The sequence below is a fragment of the Sinocyclocheilus anshuiensis genome, unplaced genomic scaffold (genome assembly GCF_001515605.1).
Source record: "Sinocyclocheilus anshuiensis isolate Anshui unplaced genomic scaffold, SAMN03320099.WGS_v1.1 scaffold207, whole genome shotgun sequence".
Taxonomy (NCBI): domain Eukaryota; kingdom Metazoa; phylum Chordata; class Actinopteri; order Cypriniformes; family Cyprinidae; genus Sinocyclocheilus; species Sinocyclocheilus anshuiensis.
In genome coordinates this window covers 2,393,412-2,416,540 of record NW_015551045.1, presented here as the reverse complement: position 1 = coordinate 2,416,540, position 23,129 = coordinate 2,393,412, and the positions used below count along the sequence as shown (strand labels likewise).

Below are 23,129 nucleotides of genomic sequence, written 5' to 3'. Positions count from 1 at the left end.
ATATTTACAAAAATGTGAGGGGTGTACTCACTTCTGTGAGATACTGTATATATATATATATATATATATATATATGTTTTCCACCTGATGGTACCATTTTTTATCAGGTTCGATATAGAGAAAATACTTTTTTCTGTTTTCTGCTTCTACTGAATTGAATTAAAGTTAAGTAATTATAATCATGTGGATGTATTGGTATGGATGTCAGAGTGTGGTTTAGATGTGTGTAATGAGAAATCTGTGTGTGTGAATTATTATTATTATTATTATTTTTTTTGTTAATCTGCCATTTCACAAAAATAAAAATGCATCAAAATGAATGTTGTTTCTAATAATTGACTTGTCCACTCAAGACTGAAATAATCCAAAATACATTCTGGTTAGAATGTAGTATATCGAAACATAAACAAATAAACAAACAAACTCAGCAGTGGCATTATGTAAACAAACTGGCATTTAAAGAGTTAAATACCTAAAAATCAGTACATTTTTGGTAGTTTGTTTAGTACTGATGTTGGTAACAATTAAAAACACTTAGTGTTTAACACAGACATTTTTGTCCTCTGTGTAACAAGGGTTAAAGCACACTTTAAAGGGGTCATATGATGGTAAAACTAATGACATTATTTACTGTCTTTACATTTATTTTGAAAGATGAAGCTCGCGATTATGGTAAGGGGCGTTACATTTCCGACGAGTGCTTGTGGTGTTCGGCCAATCACAATGCACTGGGTCAGCTGGCCAATCAGAGCAGACTGCGCTTGTCAAAGGAAGGGGCTTTGTTGAAAACGACGTGTTTGAGAGAGGCGGGGCATAGAGGACCTACAATAATGTACAGTATTTGAAAAAGAATGTGTTTTTTGAACATTAAAGCATGTCAACATATTCTGTTACACCAAATACACAAAATAATGATCTTTAAAAAAGCATCATATGACCCCTTTAATAGACTAATAGATTTTGACTTCATTGTTATGATGCAGTATGAATGGTGTTGAGGAAGCTACATAGAAAGTGTAGTGTTTCAAATTAACCCTCAAAACAGTTCGAACCATTCGCTTCCAAAATTTCTTGAACAATCAGTTCTTTCTTTTTATGTCCAGTGATTGAAGCTCACCTGTCGTCCGTGTCCTAATGACTGGACGTTTCCTGCCGCTGATCAATGGCCCTCACGATGACCTGTCACTGACCTCTCTGGCCATACATCATTACTGGAGGCAGAGCATTGTGTCGGTGATGAATGAGGCTCGGGTGAGGTGGGCCGCTTGGGGGGGTTGAGCTAAACTGATCGTCCTCATGCACTTTCACCTTCACGGACGCCTGAAATTAAGCAGCGCTGCATCTCTCTGAAGCCCTCCATCACCCGATCCTGTTTAATCACAGCAGGAGAGGAGAAGAACTGCAGTGCATTTCACTCAGCCCTGATGAAGCTGCTTATATCAGCATGCAGAGAGAATGCTGGACCTTTATAATGAAGAGGCATGGCATTGCTATTGCACAACTGGCAGAGAGACACTGTGTGTTACTGAAATGTATTTGTTTGTAAAGATGCAGTGTCATTTTAGCAAGGTGCAGAGGTGCCAACAACCTCTATGCGAATTATAGACCATTAGACCAAACAGTTACTCACCTTCATGCTGTCACAGATGTGTTTTATTTCTTTTAAACAAAACTTTTTAGAAGCTCATATAAAGCAAGTCCATGTAATGCAAGTGGATAGTAACCCAAAAGTTTAGTTTTCGAAGGTTCCTTTTTATAGGATACATTTTTGTACCTGTTAGGTACTAATATGGACCCTTTAGTTAGAAAGGTGTACTTTTTGTTGTTTACTGGCCCAAGAAAGTATATTGGGACAGTAAACAAAATAACACACTTTCTGCATTCCTAACATACTGTACATGTTAGTTTAACCAGTTTAACCATCTGGTGCTCTTTGGTCAATACTGACTGAACAATTGTACGTTTTGGTTCTCAACTGGCAGAGAGACACTGTGTGTTACTGAAATGTATTTGTTTGTAAAGATGCAGTGTCATTTTAGCAAGGTGCAGAGGTGCCAACAACCTCTATGCGAATTATAGACCATTAGACCAAACAGTTACTCACCTTCATGCTGTCACAGATGTGTTTTATTTCTTTTAAACAAAACTTTTTAGAAGCTCATATAAAGCAAGTCCATGTAATGCAAGTGGATAGTAACCCAAAAGTTTAGTTTTCGAAGGTTCCTTTTTATAGGATACATTTTTGTACCTGTTAGGTACTAATATGGACCCTTTAGTTAGAAAGGTGTACTTTTTGTTGTTTACTGGCCCAAGAAAGTATATTGGGACAGTAAACTAAATAACACACTTTCTGCATTCCTAACATACTGTACATGTTAGTTTAACCAGTTTAACCATCTGGTGCTCTTTGGTCAATTCTGACTGAACAATTGTACGTTTTGGTTCTTTAGAACTTTTTACTTCATCGTAAAAAACATGGAAAAAAAGCACTTGACTGCACATTGGAAATGAAAGGAAATGACATGTTTGGTCATTTTAATGACCTCCCCCCAAAAAAAATCTTACTGAAAGCTTACTTTTTGAGATATCAACCTCAAATTTGGTACACAACTTGTTTATTTATGGCTTTGATTTTCTTGCATTTTTAGAGTAAAACGTGTTTTGGAAAATGTATATTTCATATAAAAAAATGTAAATGGTATTTTTTTGTGTATATATGTTTCATAAAAATAAACTTAGATTTCTATACATTTTTAAATTTCCCCTTTTGTTGTTGTTGTTTTTAATCTTTGTTCTTCAGCAGTAATCTGTCAAGTGTCTTCGTTAAAAAGAGACCAAACTCAAGATGTATGATTTGAAATATTCAGGTCTATTCTCAATAAATGGATTTCAACTATGCATAAATATAATACCATAAAGTCCCCTAAAAATACAAAATATTGAATAAAAAACAAACTCAAATATTGCATAAACCAGCCTAGTCCTACATGAAATTCATGGTGTTTATGCTGTATTTTTCAGCAGGGAGATCTGTTTGTTCTTCAAACACTGACTGCGTTGCATCCAGCCCTCAGAGCAGAACAGGGCCGTGAAAGCGTGAGAATGAAAGCGATAACACAATGCTTTCATGGAGTCTATTGTCTGAAAACAGAGTTCACAACCTGTCTAAATATGGTCCAGTTATGTACATTAAAAGTATAAATTATGTATAAAACTGCATCTTAGCTAAATATGTCAACATTTAAAATGTTATCATTAGATATTATATATATTTGAGTTCAAGTTAAATCCCAATACATTTTGAGTGATAATGTTATAATTTAAAAAGAAAAGAAAAAAAAAAGGTGTTAAAAATGAGTTGAAGCTGCACTATGTAACCCTCTAGCGGCTGAAGCGCAAAACTACAAGGTACTCGCGGAGGAACATTGTTTTGGTCATGATGGGGGTTGTGCTTTGGCTCTGCTATTCTGCGCGGATGAATCTGATGTTCACTTAATCAGTGCGACTGTCAACAACACCAAAACCACCTGTAAGTTGGTTTACCAGGCGCCATTAAAACCAAAAGAAGACGGAGAAGAAGACGAAGACATCAAACAACATCAAAACTCTCTCAATAACGAAAGACAGATATCTGAAAGGAGGAGGTAAGCTTAGAAACGTTTTGCAAAGCTAACTATTCACCAGATTGCTATTCATATCAGATAACGATGGAAAGTATAACTTGGCAATGCTATTCATACAGACCAGTGGCCTGTACCATGATGGTGGCTGAACAAACTCAGGGTTACAGGATTAGTTTTGAGTTGACAAAACCAAACCAGTCCAATCTGGCTTTGTTGGTACCATGAAGCTCATCATCAACTTTCTCTGTCAACTTCAGGCTTGATCCTGAGTTAATGGAGCATGTGCACATGAAAGTGTGACATCAGTAATGAACAGCCAATCACATGCCTTGAAACTGTGATTCACTTCTCATGAGAGAGTCAGTGCAATTCACTACCAAAGATTAAAAGATTGAACAATATGAAGAATTTAAACAAATAAATTATCTTTAAAAATGTTTTACTATATAGGGTCCTTTAATTTGGAGTAAGAGAAACTGGGGGAGTGGCTTTACATGTGTCACTTTGCTTGAAGCTGATTGGTCAATTTTCGGTTTGAGATCTCTAAACCAGAACATAACCTGCCCTGGAGCAGGTTAGCTGTGGAGCGTAAGTTACTATGGTGATGAACACCACTAAAAGCCAAGCCACTTTCATGGTACTTAAAACCCAGGATTGGTGCAAACTAAACTGAAACTTACCTGGCTAGCCAGCTAATCCGGCTTCATGGTACAGGCCCCTGGCAAATAGACTAAAGCAGTAAATGGTTTAGAAATCGTTACCAACATTCAGTTGTTTTGTACATCTGGCAGTTGTGATGCGATGTAAACTATGTTGATTCGTGCTTTCTTACGGGTCCGAGCACTAGCATAAAGTATGTTTTGCATGTTTTAACCAGCATGGGATGCTGTTTTGACTGGGACCAGCATGGGAAATAGGGGTGCTGGTGGACCAACCAGACCAGGTCAGTTTTGCTTAAGTGGTCTATCAGCTAAGCCAGCAATATATCAGCACTATACCAGCTCTAACCAGCATAAATCAACCTGGACCAATTCAAGCTGGTTTATGCTGGATTTTCATTTTCCTTTTTCCAAACTCTTCTTTGCAAGCTTCTTCCACTGCATATAATAGGATATAATAGATCCTGACTTGTAACTCACCCCATGTTTTTAGTTATTAGTATGACAAACATACAAAGTTGTATGTCCCAAATCTAGCTTTAAATTAAACAGCATTATGATCAGTTGAATACAGGTTACATTCATGTTTATATTAAAAGTCTGAGGGAATGACATTGCAGGCTTTTGATCAGTTGGTCACAGATTTGGTGGCATAAGGAGTAAGCAGCAGATCACACAAAATGATTTGCCATCAAAAGAGATCTATATTTTGCATTATTGTACCTCATGGCTTTAACATCTTTTCTAGGGTATGTTGTGCTTTCACCATTGACTTCTCTCTTCTTTTCATTATGGAAAGGTGACTTCGAGATGGCTGCTTTCATATTGTGCTGGCAATCATCTAGCATTGAGGTTATGTGTGTCTTGAGGGGAAAATGGTATATTAGGGCAATAATTGCCCTTGGGGTCTGCGTGTTTTTTTTTTTTTACGATAACCCAACTTTCTCCTGTGACTTTGACCTCAAGTCCTCTCACCTCCTGCTCTGCTGCCAAGACATTTGTATCAAAAATGTGCTCGTTGGAAACAAACATATCATGCTGCTCCTGATGACTTGAGAAAGAGACTCCTGGGATCGTGTGCTACGTTGGCATAGCTGCGTGTTGGCATTGCCGGAGTTCTCTGACTTTCTTAAATGGTGCTCTCAATTAAATTTCGCCCTTCTCTTCAATATGGGTGGAGGTGATGATGTCCTTGAGCATCAAACAACATGCTCCTAGATTAGATAGCTGCATGTGCTCCATTTCTGAGGAGCTGCTCTGGGACCTGGACTGTGTTTCCTCCCAGCCTAAATAAGGACATTTATGGGTTCTTCTAAACACTCATCCTGCATCATAACCAAGAGTGGTCATTAGTTTTGTTTTTGATATTCTCTTGAGAATAAGAATTGATTACAACTGCTGTCATTGTCTGTTAACTGTTAAATCTGGCTAGAGATTTAAAATGCCATTTCGGTACAGTTTCGTAAAGTACGTCTGTATTGATTTTCCACAGGTGTTTTACCTGTATTTTAAATTGTGCATTGCATTGTATTATTATGCTTGTTGTTTTTAAGGCATTTTGACAACCCAGTACATGTACACTCCAAATCATGAAGTTAACTGTTATTATTTTGAAAATAGACATGACCAGGTTGTGTATGGGTCAAAGATGTTAAGATGTCCTCATCAAAAGAAATTTACAAAAGTGATTATATGTCCATAGAAAGCACATTAAATGTAAGTAAAGTGTCTACTTCTAAGGTTTCGAATAAGTTTTTGGAGAATAAAATGTTAAAATTTGGTTGAAATAATGTTATATTGTCATTCAGTGTAACACAATATTTATGTAAAAATTCAAACAACATGCTTATTCTGACGTGTACATATTAAATAAGGGAGCAGATTAAATTTGATTGTGTTTTAAATTAGTAAAAATTCTTACTGACAAATGGGCAAAACCTAGGATAGTGGCAAATTTTAAAAATGTAAAATTACAACTAATTAGTATTTGGGGTGAAAGTAATTAGATATGTCATAAATAGATTTTTGTTGTAAATATGCCTGACAAGAATGTTACACTGAATGACATTTTAGTGGGTATCTTCTGTAAATCAGGGGAAAAAGGTATGATATTTATTTTTTTGCACGGAAAAACAAAAACAAAATTGAGATGAAATTAAACAGAAAACTTTTTAATTTTTTGGGAGAAAAACAACAACAATTTAAAACAGTATTACACTTATTGTTTTAATGCTTACACCCTTTTTCGTCTTTGACCCCTATACAAGATGGCAAATAGGTCACACAAAACTCACTCATTCATATTTATTGAAAAGGGAAGAGAAACACGTTTGTGATTTATGTAAGAATCTTTTGAGTGTAAAACATTTTTAATAGAATGTCCATTTTTAAATGATACTAGATGACGTTTTTATTCAGAAAATATATTAATGGACATTTTTAAAAAGGTTTCTCCTGAAATAATTTTAGAATTTTTATCATATAGTAAGTTAAAATCTCTCTATATTTGTTATGGCTATTGTTGTTATTGCTATATTAGTTTATATTGTTTTTCTTTTGCATGTTGACTTTTAACTTTGTTGTTTTTGTCCGTTTTAGTTGTTTTATTTTTTTAACGCATGTCTGTAGAGTTTTTATTCATTTTAATTTCAGTTGAAATTATTTTGGTACATCAAATGTACTAAATTGTTCCAAATACTTTTTTCTATTTTATTTGATTTTCTTTCTATTTCTATTTTCGATTTTCTTTTTATTTCAAGTAACAAAAATGTGATTGGTAATTTTCTGCCAGAACATTTTTCTACCTTACGATGTATATTATCAGCATTTTTTGGTGCCTTTTCTCATCATTACTCAGCCTGCTAAGTAAATGTGTTTTTTCAGTATCTTGATTGGATCACTGGATCACGTCAATAAAAGTGAGCAGATGTAAACACGCAGTGTGTGCTGACTGAAAACATTGTCTGAATCCCTCTAAATGACACTGTCAGTCACATGGGAACTCATCCATATAAATATAATATTTTCACAGGTAGTTCTCAGTGCTGTCACCTTTGAATGACATCATCCTCAGGTGAGGCTGTCCTCTGAGAGCGCAGAGCGATGAATGAGAGATTTCAGGAGACAGATGAGAGATGCGCTCCCTGGGTCATCGCCTCACTTCACCTCAGCTGTAACTCACCGTATCTCAGCACACTCGTGGTATGATGCTCTTATTATTACGTTTGAAAGTCACCATGATTCTGCATTCATGTGCCATTTTAGCACAGGACTTGATTTGATGCCGTAACCATTATGCTTCTTTTAATGAAAACTCACATGAAATTTATGGCTCTGAAATCAAAGACAAGACCTTCTTGATTTGATCATTCATGAACAAGTATCCCAATGGTGATGCTTCTTTTCCACATAAAGCTGTTTGACAGTTAGTTAACATTAACAGCAGAACATGTTGGCATTTTGTAACAACGCAAATATCTACTAACTCCTCTAATGTGTGCTCACACTTCAGATCAGGCCAGAAGAGAGAAATACACAAGAGATAAAATTGCGCAAAGTTGTCTATTTATGGGCGGTGAGACGTGAATGGCTTTCAGTGTCAGATGAACAGTGTTTCAATTTAATGGCTGTTTCCCTCTGGAGAAATAAAACCGTTCTCTCATTATAAAACACGTCTGCTCCTCCGGAGTATGGCCCTTTTACCGAAGAATTGTCACCGAATTACTCAGCAAACCCCAACATAGAAATCATCACGATAATAACGGTTGCTCACCGTCTCAGATATTTTTATGCGTTTGCTGATGCCTCGTCAAACGACATCTGGAAAGGTCTGTCCCTGCATGATGCCCGCAAAATATCGATCCGAGCAGTCAACATAATTAAACTTACACCCATCCACAAAAGACCCAATTACTTTCACTTGGTGTATCGACACGTGAGATTGACCGTGAGGTAAAATAGAGGCCTGGATTGTGGTGCATGCACACACTACACTGCAATCGACACAGAAGTGAGGATTTAGTGAAACGCTGAACCAGAAATGCACCAGTATTGCTGCCTGTTTATGAGTCACACATTTAATTAAAAAAAGACAAAAGAAAATCAGTTAATGCCATTACATCTTAATAAGTGGTGTTTGTTAGTCCAGCACCAATATTACTAGTGTTCATGTCATAGTTGGACTGACCAAGTAACACTTTGCTTTGTACATTACCAAACAAAATTTGTCATTAAAAACGTGTAATTTTTTCATGTGAAATTCTACAAAAAAAGTATATGTATGTGTGTGTGTGCGTATTTATAGAAATATCACATGATGAAGTTTTAATGACACATTTTGTCATTAAACAACACATTTTGTGCAGCATGAAGGGACATGCAGTATATGACATTATTTTAATTTGATATTCAATAGCAGAACTCTAAGAGGTGACTAGACCACAGTTCATTAGCAAATCACTGAACAATTAAGAATAGTTTAAAGTGTTCAACAACAATCACAGAAATACTTAACAATTAAACAACAACAACAGTTAATCTATTCAATCATAAAAAACAATACAAATAATATTTACGCCGTAAGGGAGTCTCGCTCATTCATTCACACATTAATCATCTTACTCTTTAGTTATTAAAGGGATAGTTCAGCCAAAAATGAAAAGTCTGTCATCATTTAAAGGATAGTCACTAGTGAAGGTCTTGTGTTGTCCTCAGCCAGGTGATTGGCTTCAACATTCTGAACAAAAAGCTGAGCAAATCATATTTTTGTGAAAGACCATGTCCGGATCGGATTCAGAACGATGATCTAGATGGATTAAATCACTTGCATCAACACCCCAAAGCTTCACAGTCCTAAACACCTTCCTGTATCATTACATATGCAGTCACTTGTTTCTGTTGCTTCTTCGTCTGTTTTGATCCAGAGATTCAGTACGTTTTTAGAAGATGCGTAACAGCACCCCCTACCGTATAACAGTGAAAAAGCGTTGTCTCGTAAATGATGGAAAATTCCATCGGTAGCGAAGAAAGGGTTATCAGTGGGAGTATCTTGACACCATTCCTCAGCTGTAGTGTTTTGTGTGAATCATAAGGTAGATTTAGGAGCTGGAAGGGCAAAGTGTGCAGTAACGTGATCATGAAACACAGGCGCTTTAATTAGAGCTTAATGGCGTTTTAATCAGTGCTAATGTAGTTGCAACTGGAGCTTGTGTAATGTGCCTTAAACAGTCACTTCAGAAGATGCTCGTCAGGTGACCTGTTAGAAAGCAGTGAATTTTACAGAACACAGCTGTAAATGAGAACTGTTCCTCTTTTAAAAGATAGGGGAACAAGTTATGCCTTCCTTAAATCCAGTGAATGTTTATATATGAGTGTAAATACTCAGGGAGAAAACAGCAGACAAATGTCTCAAGTGTTGATTCTGTGTTTGTGCAGCAACCACAGCAAGGAACTTCAAATGATACTTATAAATGCCTCAGAAATGTCAATGCATCAGATGTAAAATATCAAGCAAATGCTGTAGGATCTTTTCTTATTACTAACATGGCACAGTTAGTAGGACTGGACCTGGCAAACTAGGTTTGCTTATGTATGGCCCTATGATTTCCATGATGCAGAAGGCGCGGACGGAATCACAAAATCTAGTCATAAAAATGGAATTTGCCAAATTATGAATGAATAAATCAAAAGTAGGTCAGTAAATGTAAATCAAATGGCAATATGGACTTGTGTCTGTGAATAATAAACTGCAAAAAGACTTAAATATTAATCTTGCATGTTTTGCATGTCTCTGTGTGAATAAACAGCACAGACATGCAGTTTCAGCTGCTTAAGCGCTTGTGACACCTGTGATGTTTTCAGCATCTGTCGTCTCACTAAATGAGGATATAAATACATCTCAAGAATAAACAACATCTCCAGAATTGCTCTGAGAGTCACTTCAAGAGTATTTGACCATTTCATTTGATAAAAACTACAGTCATGTCAAAATAAAAGTTTGGTTTAACTCGAAGAAATTGTCAGAATACTACTACTACTAATAAAAATATTATTAAAACTTTGTTTTAAGGAATAATCACACAAATTGTCTTCTGTGTTTTAATTGCAACCGTAAACCTCTGTTTAGAAAAATAAAAGGCTTTGTTTAATTTTCATTTGATTTAAGAATTAAATTAATTAATGCTTTATGCCATCATTTGATTACCAGAAAATTTAAAGTGCATAACACAGATTTTCTGGGGAGAAAAAAACACTAAACATTTCATAGGGCCCTATTATTGTAAAAAAACAAAACAAAAACAAAAACGTTTGACTATTAAAATTTTATTAAACCATTAAAATGGAATGTGAAAAAACCAAAAAACTAAAATAAAAAAAATAGTAATAAAGAATAAAAAAATAAACACATTTCATTGGGGCCTAAAAATAAAAATCATAAAAATTTAAATTTGAATTAATTTTCAACTTTCAATAAATTGCTGTTAACTTGTGTAAGTTTCATGATTTCAATTAATTAGAAATTATTTTTAATTAATAACATTTTATTTACCCATTTAAACAGAGTCAATAAAAAAAAAAAAAAAAAATAAATAAAATGGTCCCTACTTATGAGTCATTCTATAATTCAGTGTACATTTCATGTCCGAATTAAGCATATTATAATCTTGTATAATAATTAATAATGTTTTTGTTTTGAATGAAATTGTCTTGTCTCGGTCCGCGTTTTAATATGCTCCTCATCATAGAGCTTCTTAAATAGTTGCCAAGGCTTTTTAGGTCGGGTAGAATATGCAATCTCTGACGAAGTTTGGTGAATTCACCTGACGAGAAGATGTGAGACCAATAGAGGAAAACTGGAGAAGATGGTGCATTGCCACATTCTGAAGGAATTCTATTTTCTTGTGTGTTGTATTGTTTATTAAAATTGACAGTGTGTAACATCATGTATGTCGTAGTGTTTAAAGGAATGTCATCAATCCACACTCGTTGGAAATTTGTGCCTGGGGCGACATTTCAGCAAAATGATATTATGTTTCCTCCTGCATGTTTCAGAACATGAAATATTCAGCGAGTCAGTTTTATATGAAACGCATGAATGTGAATCTGTCTATGCTTTATTACGCTGGTTGATGCATGTATCACAGCAGTTCAGAAATGTATTAAAAAGTTAATGCTTATCTATACAATAATAATAATATAATAAACACATTTGTTTGAAAATAGCACACACCCACACGAAACCCTATACTAAACCTAACCTATAGTGTTGCCAATGTGAGATAAAAATGCATTTGCTAAACATATGGAGCTAGTTATGAGATGCAAATGTCAAAATTATTGATTTTACGTGCAGGCCTGCAGTGCAAACGTGCATTTATCTTTTGCCATTCCTGGGATTTGCTGGGAGTAGACAGTTGCTAAGCAAAAAGCACTCCTGTGTAATTGATAAATGATTTCACATGAACATGATTTGTCACATGTGTACTTTTTTATGTTACTTAGAGTGATTCAGCATCTAGATGAGGATTCTGGGCTAATCTAGAAAAGTAATATTAAACGCCGCAGTCAGCTTTGAATGTTGTTAGCCTTTGGTCATAATATTTTCAATTTAAATAAACTACCAACTTTATTTGCATTTATATGCAACCGCCTGTTATTCTGCAATAAACCCTGTGATGTTTGAAGAGTCTGAGGACCACTTTATTGGTTGTTTTTAAGTGCTTTTTACTATGATGCTTTACATTAAATTGACAATTAAATTGTGCAGTGCAGTAAAACCATGGTTGATTGGGTCTGAAATGACCCCCGGCTTTACACACACATCCACACACAGTCTGCTTTGGTACAGTTCCCTTCAGCTTGATTCAAACTGTTTTTTTTTTTTTGCACATTAGTCTCAAATTTGAGAAAATCATGTTCAGTTTGACCCTTTCAGTATCTGCCATCTTATGGGAATTAAGTTATCACTGATGCTTGCTATTCTCGTCTTCAGCAAATATCATCATGTATCATTCTTTCATATTGGATAGGTGTTACTCAGCTGCTATGACATATTTTTTTTTACCAAAGTCTATATGTGACCCTGGACCACAAAACATAAGGGTCAATTTTTCGAAATTGAGATTTATACATCACCTGAAAGCTGAATAAATAATCTTTCCATTGATGTATGGTTTGTTATGATCGGACAATATTTGGCCGAGATACAACTATTTGAAAATCTGGAATCTGAGGGTGCAAAAAAATCTAAATATTGAGAAAATCTCCTTTAAAGTTGTCCAAATGAAGTTCTTAGCTATGCATATTACTAATCCAAAATTAAGTTTAATATATTTACGGTAGGAAATTCACAAAATATCTTCATGGAGCATGATCTTTACTTAAGGACTGTTGGCATAAAAGAAAAATCCATCATTTTGACCCATACAATGTATTGTTGGCTATTGCTACAAATATACCTGTGCTACTTATGACTGCTTTTGTGCTCCAGGATCACATATAATATTACTATTTTCAGCTTGAAAACAAGCCTATTTGTGTGTGGAATATCACACTACCATCAGTGTTGGGGGTAACACATTACAAGTAACGCGGGTTACGAAATAGATTACTCTTTCTAAGTAACACATTACTTATACATTTACAAGAAAATATCGGAGTTACTTTTCAAATAAGCTACACTAGTTACTTTGTTTCCCATTTATTGACTGACCGCTCTCCTGTCTGCTTGTTGAGAGAAATCGGGAGTAAGTGCAGAGGCGTTGTGTGCAATGTGTAATTACGATAGTTCTAGACTAAATATGAACATGCATTTACTCATCTCACTCGCACAAAAACAGATTCAGTATTCCTCAAAATGAATAAAAACAGTGAAATGCTAACTCAGAATATGATGCAAATCTGCAGTAATTAAATGTTAAATAACACAAATATCCTTTATGTATTTAATCCCATTTTATTAACCAGTGTCTTTGCAGCTGACCTTTGATGATCCAGTTCAACCATATTAATAAGCAAAAATGACTTTAGATAAACATAACATTTGTTTCTATTTTTTTATTGTTGAAGAGTGTTTACCTTTCTTCTCTTGCGACCTATTCTTCATGCAATCCAGAATGGCATGAACTGCGCCCTCTACAGAAGTGAATTTACATTTAACAAACAAGTAAGCCCAGCACAGATGAGAAAAAGCAAAAAGCAAAAGCAAAGTAATGCATTGCTTTCCATAAAAAGTAGCGTAATTACTAATTGAAGTAATGTAATTACTAATGCAATTAGTTTTTTATAGAGTAACGCAATATTGTCTTGCTTTACTTTTAAAAGTAACTTCTTCTGTAGATGTTATATATAGTGTGCACAGTATTTTCTGTACACATGAAATAGTCTTTATGGAAATTTAATGTGAAAATGCCTTGGAAAGCTTTATTTTTAGGAGTGTAGGACACTAAAGACAGGGGTTGGTCAAAATTATGTGAACACCCGTTATCCGGGTTAAAGTAATGTGTGCGGGCTACAGCGGAAAAACAAACATTGCAATTATCTCTCAATGATCTTTTTATTGTCTATATATCTCTAGTTTGTATATCAGTGTGTTATGAGTTGTTTAGTATAAGTGGTCTGTGAAATGGGTCACTGTCAGATGACCAAAAATGACAAACCATAGGAGCTTGTTAAGCAGGAGCATCTGTAATCTTACTAGCCCAGTTATTTGGGGTTATCTTTAGGATTATGACTGAGTACACAAAACATGGCAAAATTTCATCAGAAAAGAAGAAAAGTGAATGATAGGGACCATCAATCACTAGGAAGGATTGTGGCCAAACAACACAGAGCTACTGCAGCAAAGTGACAACAAACCTCAATATTCACTGCGAAGACCCTGTTTCCACAAAAATCGACCACAGAGAACTTCACAAAGCCAACATCAGTGAAAGAGCTGCAACTGCTAAAACTTTAATCACAAACACCAATGCAAAAATGGAATCATGATTATAAATCCTGGACAGTTTGAGCACCAAGATACAGATCAGCTGACTTGAGTATTATCTGTGCTACTGTAGAGAAACAACTGGCAAATTTTCTAATGGATGACATTCAACTGTAGACTATTCAGAAGTTGTATGAAGGGTTCACATTTTGTTCAAAGCCTGTGTATTGTTGCATAATATATATATAACATATTTTTAGTTGCACATCAAGCCGGACTCCTTCAAATGCATCTTTCTGTTCTCTTGCTCTCATAAGGCAATATTAGAAATGGGCTTACATCACACACGTGATAAATGACTGCAGCGAGCAACAACGACGTCTGCATTGCAGAATCATTGTCACCTTTAGACCTGGTAAAAGTCACGACAATGAGTCTCGGGAGCAGATGCATCATTCCCTGCGTGAGGTCTGGCCAGGTCTGATGGCTAAAGTAGATGAAATATAAATGAACTATTTATTGCACTGAAGTGCGGCCGTACGATTAGATCTTCCTTTATCGTGCAATAAGAGTTTGTTGGAACCAGAGCAATTGACCGCAGCACAACAGGCAAGGACGAGCATCTTCAATGTTAGCTGGTCACTACAGAACCTGTTTATCCATTAACATAAGATTACACTTTACTGTTCATAAAGATTTTCCATTAATCGTACCCTTGACTGGGTCTGGCACAGTGTAACTCTCTGCGTAAATAGGACGGGGATTCGGAGAAGGTAAATTACTTGCCACTTTTATTGCCAGTCCCAAGATGGGTATTCCAGAATGCAGAAGGCAGCATATGCCCATCTAATCTGTTCCCACAGCTGTGCCAGGTGTCAGGCTGCCAGAGCTTCCTGCAAGGACATGGGGCACTGTGCTACAGCTCACAATCATGTTATGTCTCAAAATACAAGTGAAAGATGCACTGGAGTAATGCTGACATATATGACATTCATAGTACGTATTGTCATACTGGTAAAAAAGAAAGAAAATCATGGCAATATGTAATTCTTGGATGCAAAAAAACCCCCCAAAAAACATCTGGCACATATAAGCTCTGGCCTATAGACTTACCCTGTTTACATTCTTAAAACGGTTTGTCTTTATAATATTTAATCAAAGTAAATATACCAAAACCCAGTGAACATTTTAACTCATTAATTAATTTAAAAAATGCATTTCGATGTTGAAGGTGGCTAATTAATTGAATTTTCAATCAATTCAATAAATTAATAATTATATAAACATTTATGCTCATGTAATAATAGGGGTGTACACAAAAAGGACAGTTTGGTACATACCTCAGTGTCGAAGTCATGGTTCAGTACAGTTTTTTTTTCCTTTTTTTATTAAACAGTGGTTTACTGAACAAATTTGTGCCTCTGTCTTTAAAAAAATTCAATTAAAATAAAAAAAGGATAAAAAATCAGTAGCACTTCAGTTTGGGGACTAATTTCTCACTATTAACTAGTTCCTTATTAGCATGCATATTACTAGCATAATGGCTATTTTTAGTACTTATAAAGCACATATTAATGTGTTATTCTGCACGATCAACTTTTAGACCCCTAAATCCACCCCATAACTAAACTTAACAACAACCTTACTAACTATTAATAAGCAGCAAATTAGGAGTTTATTAAGGCAAAAGTCATAGTTAATAGTGAAAATGTATCCCCAAACCAAAGTCTGACCAAAAATCTGTCTGCTGTCTTAAATTCAGTTATAATTGAATAAAATTTTAAGGATAAAAAAATGTTAATGCTGTTAACCATAGGAGCATGCTGGCATGTATACAGTGATCTGTTATGACAGATGAAAGAGCACCAAATGTAATGCCAAGCCAGCAGAGGGAGCCCTCACCCGAGTACTGACTGTGTTCCACTCCCTCTGCTTCCTCTACACTCATTTCCTGTTTGGTTCCTTTATAGCCAGAGACTGTGCTCATGCTCATCGCGAAGTATTGCCAGTTAAACCTGCCTTACCAAGCGTTCTCTATTGTGATTCTGATTGCCTGTTCAGTGTATGATTCTGCCTGTTTACCGACCTAACGTTTACCTGGATTATTCCCCTTGCTTAGTTTGCCTGATCGGACGGATGTGTGTGTTTGGACCTTTTGCCTGCCTGTTCACTTTAGCCTTCTGGATTGCCCCTGTAAGTGTTGTTACATTGGATTGTCATTCTGGTTTCGACCTTCTGCCTGCCTTGACGTTCCCTCACATAAACTCCCGCACATGGATTCAGACTCCGCCTCAGCGTCCTCATTACACCAAAACAGATTTTATTGTTTAAATTTCCTGATAAAATGGACAGAATTTGAAGGATGAAATGTTGTTTCTTATTGAAAGTAGCAAAAAAGTGGGATGGTAGGCACATTATATAATGTCTAGTAAAGTTTTGTTCATGCATCAACTGAAACAACATAGACTAAAAGATTGATATTGGGATTTAAGCATTGATAATGATTTATTAAAATGAAGATATAACTAGGTGTTTCAAATTAAGTTCTGCATATGCAGTGGTTAAAACAAACTATTTGTTCTATACACATGCATACCAAACCTAAAGACCTGTACCGAAAATATTCATTATGTATACATGTACCGTTACACCCCAATGTGATAATGTCATATTAGTATGACATTATTAGTATGGCATGAATATAGATTAGAGTGTTTTCGTGGTTTGCCTGTGTTCACAGTATCGGCTGGTGCTGTGTCCAGATATGCTTATTTGAACATTTCCTCTGGATTACATATATGCACAAGCTAGATTTTCTGTATTTTCATAAATGGGTAAGGATAAAACAGGGCTGTATAATGCTTCCTCAAGAAGCCCCAAGGTGCTCGCTCGTCTTTGGAAGCGTCTACTCCACCTACAGTAAGGAACCAGGCTCTCCCCGGGATACTTGCTTTACTGGTCCAAGCCAAAATCCAGGCTTGGGACAAAATAGCATGGTAAAAAGTGTGATTTGATGGCCAGATCATGTGCTGATTGGCTGCAACTGATGTGGCTAAAGAGGGAAACGTCTACATTTTTAAATCAAAACTGGTTAGCATTTCTGTGGATATGCATCTGGTTTTTCTGTTCGTTTTGATCCCGTCAAAGGTTGCATGGGACTGTTTTAGTCTGTGAAGATCTTTGTCATCTCTTCGTTTTGATCAAGATTGTGTCATTAGGAGAGGGAGATAGGGAGCACTGTCATCAAAGACTGGATTCAAAAGCATCCTAGCAGCTTTGACAAATTGATTTCGCCAGTAGATGCGCTTACTCTCCCAGAGTGCTTTGCTTCCAGTAGCAGTAAGGGACTGTGTAACGTGGTTCTCACTCCTTGTGCTGAGCTGATTCTACTCCCACTCCACAGTGTGTGATTTAACATTAATCAAAATGACTTCCTAATCTCACCCTCGGTCGGCTACGGAGCGCCATTTCCCACTTCACAGGTGTGAAAGCCAGGCATATCAAACCCTTATGTGTGACCTAGTGTGTCTCATTCTCAGATTCCCCTCTTGTGCTATCTTTGATGCGTCCTTGTGGTGGCAGCCGCCGTTCCTGGAATGAGGAGGAGGTGAGGAGTTGTAGTAATGAATATATATTTTTCGGAGGGTTTTTGCACGGCCAGATGTGCTCCAAATGCATGTGTTCAGTACTGGAGATCAGTAGTTTAGCTGCTTCGGGAGCTTCAGTAACTGACTTACATCATGATCGTCATCAGTCGTATGGAAAAAGAGAATCCAATTAAACAAATTACATAACAACTGCATATTTTCACTTAGGTCAAACAAAATACTGGGTATCACTTTTTTGATACAGTTCCATTTGTTAACTATATACAATGAACAATACATTTGTTAAGGTATTTATTCATCTACGTTAATGTTAAAACATACAACTGTTCATTTTTAGTCCATGTCAGCTCATGTCCATGAAATACCGTTTGATTTTAATAATGTATTAGTATGTGACACTGTCACACAGGACACGTTTTAACCTGCTCAATATATTATACTGATTTTATGTATATTTGAGTTTTAATAGGTTTTCATGTTGTCTTAGCCATTTATTCCTCTTAACCATTTTAAGGTGTGTATGTCTTTTAACTGGGTCAGCCTGTCATGGAAACAGGAACTAAACAGCATATAGGAGGCAGGATGATAAACAATCAGGGTCACTGACCAAAGCACTGAACATGCTGGATCGAGGAGTTGCTTTTAAGGATTTAAAAATTCAGCTTTGCCACCGTATATATTTTTCATATATCTGCGTATATCCTTGTTTCGGTTTTTCCTTTTGAATGATGAATATTTACTATTGATAGCTGCTGATATAGACAGCTAATTCCTCTCATGCAGATGCAGAACGCACGTGTTTAGTTTGCAGTTGGCTTTAGTCTGTGCGGTGTGTTCAAGCCCAGATTTTTGGTCCAACGCTGCCAATGTGAGGTGACAACACCGTCGGCTTTCACCGCTGCTAGTTCTTTGAAGTTAGCTTGGTGTGTCCCGGCCTTTAAGGTTCTTCTGCAACATGTCTGTCCCAAGATTTAATTAATTTAACCTGATTGCAAAGCACTTTCGAAACGGTTTCAAGTATAGTGCAATCAATCGTTATTGGATTTGTGCTAAGTGAAAACGAGAGTGCAAAAATGAAGTAAGCCCATTGTGCCGCAGAGAATGTCATACAACATCAATCCAATCAAATAAACTGTCAATCCAGTCAAGCCTTCCATCCCAAAATCAATGAAGAGAGAAAATATGCCATATGCAAATCAAAATGGCTGGTGTCTATTAGCATAACTCATTCAAGGGCCACAGAGCAGCTACGGAGAGCAGCTCCTGTCATGGAGCAGTTGTTTTATGGAGGTCTTGTCACACTCCTGGTTTTAATTGACATTAAAAATCAGTGAACGGCATACTAATTCTTTGTGCATCTGACTGTTAGAGCGCCATTAGCACATGTGCAGCAAAGCATGTCCTGCCTGTAAAACTGCTGGGGAAACAATACGGTACATTCTCTCAAGTTCAAGACGTAATGGTGAATGCATGCTTCAGTTTTGTTAAGATTTTGTCATGATATTGAAATAAGTTGCAAAAGAAGTGTTGTTATACTGTAACAGGTTTTTCTTATAATGAAAAGAACTCTATACATTTTTTGTGTATTGCTTAATTGAATTGAAATGTTTAAAGTAAACAAATGTTTCAAACTGATTAAAGTGCAACAGAATTATAAAGAACAATTGGTAACACTTTACGAGAAGGTCTTATTAGTAAATGTTAGTTAATACATTAACTAATATTAACAATGAGAAATAGCTACAATTGTTACAGAAGTAATTATGTTAACGTTAACTTTGTTAGTCTTTAGCTTAGATCCATTAAATAATAGTTACACCTTTTGATTTTAAGTGTTAAACACTGCAAATACAAAAATTTTAATTGTGGTTTATGACATTTAAATCCTGTTCTGAAACAAAAAAAGTAGTGCAGCAGCTTTCGTTACGGGGTTCCCGTGGTAACGGCTGCATTTCTGCTGCTCCATCAGCGCCATCTGCTGTCAGAGCATAACGTAATCAGCGTTGTTTACGTACAGTAGACAGTGCACGCATACTGAACGTAAACAATGCTGATTACATTGATTACGTTCTGAGGTACTCTCCAAAATGGCCGAGGACGGTAACTCGAGGAGAAGAATTGTTGAATAAATTGTTATTATTGTTCTCTTTGCGCACAAAAAGTATTCTCGTAGCTTCGTAAAATTATGGTTGACCACTGATGTCACATGGACTATTTTAACGATGTCCTTGCTACGTTTCTGTGTGTTGATCGTGGTAGTAACCTTGCTGTCTATGGGAGGGTCAGAGACTCTCAGATTCCATCAAAAATATCTTAATTTGTGTTCCGAAGATGAACGAAGGTCTTACAGGTTTTGAACGACATGAGGGTGAGTAATTAATGACAGAATTTTCATTTTTGGGTGAACTATCCCTTTAAATTAGTACTAGGAGTCTCATCTGACAAAATATCACGACACAGTATTTTGCTTTTGAGAGCATGAATGTGTTACACAGAGATGAAATATTGACTGGGACACATTTTATCTGTTCTTTATAGTGCCTTTTACCAAAGGTCAGAGAGGGCAGAGAGGTTTTAAAGCTTTAGGTGGTGTGGTGTAACTTCCGCAAACTGATAATTGCACTGGTCATGCAAACATGAGCATTGTTTGAGACCTTCTCCTAATTAACGGATTTGACTTGATCTGCATGTGAGTAATTTGTTGTATAATTTTCCTAATTTACACATTTTAGTTTATCATACCTTTCTCATTCAGCACTCTTAAAATGAATTCATTTTCACAGCTTTTCTTTACATCCACATCCACAGCCTGAAGAATGAAGAATGATTCTTTCACTGTGAAAATGTGATGTTTATTTCAGTGATTCAGTGATCATCTAAAAAAGAAAAATTAAAATTGTCATCATTTACTCACCCTCAAGTTGGTCCAAACTTGTATGAGTTTCTCTCTTCTGTTGAACGCAAAATAAGATATTGGTAACCAAACAGTTAATGGTAGCCACTGACTTCAATAGTATTTTTTTCCATACTATGGAAGTCAATTACTGTTTATTTTGTTTTACAACATTCTTGAAAATATCTTTGTGTTCAACAGAAGAAAAACTCATACAGGTTTGAAACAACTTCAGAGTGAGTAAATGAAGACAATACATTTGAAGGCAATACATTTGTTATAGTACTTACTAATCTTAATGTCAGCTCAGGTCTATTAAATAATATTAACAGATCGTAGCTTTTGATTTTATTAATGTATTAAATGAAAAAAATCACTTAGACTAATAAATGCTTTAAAATAATTTTTTCTTTAGTTTAGTTAGTTTTCAGATCTACCATAAAACTAAATCACTTTAATTTCAGATGTTTTCTGGTTTTCTCCATTGATTTAATTTCTTCTGCTTTTATTTTTCTCATTCATAAGATGCTTTAAAAACTTCTGCAAAATGAATAAATGGAAATGTCTGATTAAAATAAATCAGTCAAATAAATTTCACTATAGGAATTTTTAATGTGTTTGTCTTTTGCAGCTTTTAAGAAGTATTCCTTTTCTATTTCAGCCTTTATAATAATAATAATAATAATAACAATAATAATAATACCTAAACTTCCAATTTATTGACTTTATTAATGTAATTATTTTAGTTTGACTGCTGCGCAACAGAATGCAGATTGTTTCTTGATGTACAAAGATTTCTTAGACCTAGTAGATACTGTACTGTAGATATGAAATATCTGTAATGGTCGACCTATTTTTATCTGACATTTCCTCGTTCATGCTTGAGCGTCTCTGACCAATTGGGGACTCGGTGACAAAGGAAGGGTGGGCTGTGCACTAAGCCATATCCATTCAGGGTCAAAACCTTAAAAGGTGACTCGTGGTTGGCATCACAAAAAAACCCCCCAAAAAAACCCACAAAAAGTGAGTGGAGAGAGAGGGGCACAGAGTTAGAGGAAAAGAAGTAGGTTGACTGGGTCACTTTGTGGATGAAGAGAAGCGTTAATGGATTGCTACATCCTGTTAAGAGGCAGACGAGAGAGATAAAGGTACAATGAAATAAAAGCTGGAAGTTGGAGCCACCTCAAGGAGAGTCAGAGTCACTGGCGCCGATGGCTTCAACCTCACGGTGAGGGGTCGAAAAGTGGAGTTTGGGAACATGAAATGCTGCTCTTTCATCCTGTAGGTCTGAGTGCATCTCGTAGAAGGCAAAGTTCTGCACAGAACATTAATGGCTCTATCGCTCGCTCCGTATCTGAATCCAATCCAGATTTAATGATTGTAACAGAAATGAAGGTGGTAATGGGTGAAATAAATAAACCATGGAAAGAGTTAGCATGCACACAGCTGTTTTTACCAGCCTGACATGAAAGTGATAATGGCAAAATTGTTCTGATGTGCTTTGACTGGAAGCGTTCATGAGAACAAAAGTGCCTTTGCACTTCTGTTAGTTCACATGAAGTCGTCATGTAGGAGCCATTCATGCTATGACTGTTGATTTATGATCTGTTCACACCCGAGTTGTCAGGAGAAAAGGTAATATACACTATGTTTGAACTATGGAGGGTGTTTGTGTGCAGGGGTGAGTTTGCGTTTCAATCCACAAAACTCAACAATCAGAAAATGTGGGGATAGGAAGCAAATGGCTGGGCCGTTTCTGACCATTAGCATCCTGATAAAATGTGTTGGTTCAGCTTAGTTAGCAATGAAAGTTCTGCAGATTTTGAGTACTTTGTATACAAGTCTAAACAGATTGATTGTCAATCGAGTTGTTTCCAGTGTACTTTCTATACAGATTTCTACAAAGATTTGACATTTCTCTCTCCCCACTACCCCCGACCACTAGTAAAAAACAAAAAACAAAACCTTGCTCTGTGTTCACTCCATATCAAAAGTATTTTAGTATGTATATTAGTATGCCAATCTCTAGACACAGTAATATTTTTGGTCACACTTTATTTTAAGGTCCAATTCTCACTATTAACTAACTTCTGCCTCAATCAACTCCTAATTTGCTGCTTGTTAATAGTTAGTAAGGTAGTTGTTAAATTTAGGTATTGGGTAGGATTAGGGATGTTGAAAACTGTCATGCAGAATATGTGCTTTATAAGTACTAACAAACAGCCAATATGTTAATAACAGGCATGGTAATAAGCAACTAGTTAAAGGGTTAGCTGCTTTTTACTCACCCCCGAGGCATCCTAGGTGTATATGACTTTCTTCTTTCAGACGAATCCAGTCGGAGTTATATTAAAAATTGTCTTTGATCTTTCAAGCTGTTTAATGCCACTCAGCGGGTGTTGCAGTGCTTCAGTCCAAAAG

The 23,129-nt window shown here is 36.0% G+C and overlaps 2 long non-coding RNA genes across 2 annotated transcripts in view; one reads left to right on the top strand and one right to left on the bottom strand.

Annotated features, from left to right (window-relative positions):
* The first annotated feature begins 3,553 nt into the window (after window positions 1-3,553).
* Window positions 3,554-23,129, top strand: part of LOC107661791 (uncharacterized) — a 26,474-nt gene continuing 6,898 nt past the window's right edge. Inside the window, exons 1-2 of the long non-coding RNA XR_001631141.1 lie at window positions 3,554-3,644; window positions 7,314-7,483. This is a non-coding gene — a long non-coding RNA (uncharacterized LOC107661791). The remainder of the gene's footprint in view (window positions 3,645-7,313; window positions 7,484-23,129) is intronic.
* The window catches only part of LOC107661790 (uncharacterized), a 7,391-nt gene continuing 4,849 nt past the window's right edge, over window positions 20,588-23,129 (bottom strand). Inside the window, exon 3 of the long non-coding RNA XR_001631140.1 lies at window positions 20,588-20,598. This is a non-coding gene — a long non-coding RNA (uncharacterized LOC107661790). The remainder of the gene's footprint in view (window positions 20,599-23,129) is intronic.